A 1,453-nucleotide genomic window follows, 5' to 3' on the forward strand; every position below is an offset into this window, starting at 1 on the left:
TAGTGCAAAATGCTCAGAAACAAAGTTGTGCCCATGAAGATTCATGAGGCTTGATTTAAAGTTTTCTCTAGTTGACAGATACTATTTATAACTTGGATTATTAAAATGAGGTGCATTACATCATACTAAATATCATGACAAATATATCATATGCATCAAGGGCGAAATCCTGAATCACATTGCAGTCAATGGCAAAACTCTCACTGATTTCCACAGGGCCAGGTTTTTATTCTGAATATCTAGCTGATTAAGAAAAATCACACCAGTGGAGTGTTATACACCAGTGGAGTGTCTGAATGGCAATGCTTTGTCTGTAAAAAAAAAAAAAAAAAATTACCTGTACTAACTGTTTAGGGTAAAATATTGAAATACAATTATATGATCTGCTTGGCCTTTATAGAGCAATTAATATTTTCCAAGAACTGCATGGGTATTAAGGTTGAATATATGAATACTGGATATGTATTATGTATACCTGGGCAAATAGTAGAAGAAATGTCTGAATGTTCTTCAACTTCTTCAAACAGAATTACTCAAATAAGCTCATGGGTTTGTATCCGGATGATCCAAATGTGAATATTTTTCTTTCTGAATGATGCAATATGGTTCCAGAATTTGGCTGCAATGAATACAATAGGATTTTTTTATCACTTGCCAGACATAGGAAAGAACCTGTAATTCTCTCCGTCTTTCTTGCTCCTCTACTAATTGAACTCAGCTTTGAGGACTAGCATCACTCTCTGGTCTTAATGCAGTCATGGGATGGACTGCTGCCTTTAGTACAGTCTCCACTGTGCAATGTGAATCTAATGTGAGGATTGAATTGTTTTCAGAAAGGTCTGAATGGTCCAAATGATCTGAATGGTTCAGCCTCATGCCTATTTTAAATAGACAGAAAATTATCGGGTCTTTATGCCAGCATTTGAGTGTAGACTCAAAGTATTTGAGACTTTGAATAAAGTCTGACATATTCTTCCAGTTTTGTAGAGATCATACTCTGGTTGCCAAAAACCCACAGGCAGAAGAAAGAGCTAACAGCTGGACAAGCACTCAATCTGATTTGTCTACAGGCATGCAATCCTGGCCCTTCCAAATGCGCTGGAGCATCTTTAGTGACCATATATGATCTGGAGCTCTGTTCTGTCCTTCAGTGAAATACAGGGACATTATAAAAAGTGAAAATACTTCCATGATTAAAAAGTATCAATATTTTTGTAAAAAAAAAATTGTGGCAAAATCCTGGGTTTCACTCACTGAATTTCTTTTTGACTCCAAAAGGATAAATAGAATGAAAAAATTGTCTCTTGTTTTGGCCAGCTTCAATCCGAATGGGTACCTTTCCATAGTACAATATTATCTGAATGCCACACTAGGGCATGAATTGAACATGAAGAGAGAGAAGAGTGCATACATGTTATCAGGACCTGAAGTACTTGGACCTTAGATTTTCACT

At 36.1% G+C, this 1,453-nt stretch overlaps 1 long non-coding RNA gene across 1 annotated transcript in view; it reads right to left on the reverse strand.

Moving 5' to 3' along the window:
• LOC109287654 overlaps nt 1-1,453 on the reverse strand; it is a 7,633-nt gene continuing 6,180 nt past the window's right edge. The window contains exon 2 of the long non-coding RNA XR_002094929.1: nt 1-1,439. This is a non-coding gene — a long non-coding RNA (uncharacterized LOC109287654). The remainder of the gene's footprint in view (nt 1,440-1,453) is intronic.

Source organism: Gavialis gangeticus, unplaced genomic scaffold (genome assembly GCF_001723915.1).
Source record: "Gavialis gangeticus isolate Ggan-Ray unplaced genomic scaffold, GavGan_comp1, whole genome shotgun sequence".
Taxonomy (NCBI): Eukaryota; Metazoa; Chordata; order Crocodylia; family Gavialidae; genus Gavialis; species Gavialis gangeticus.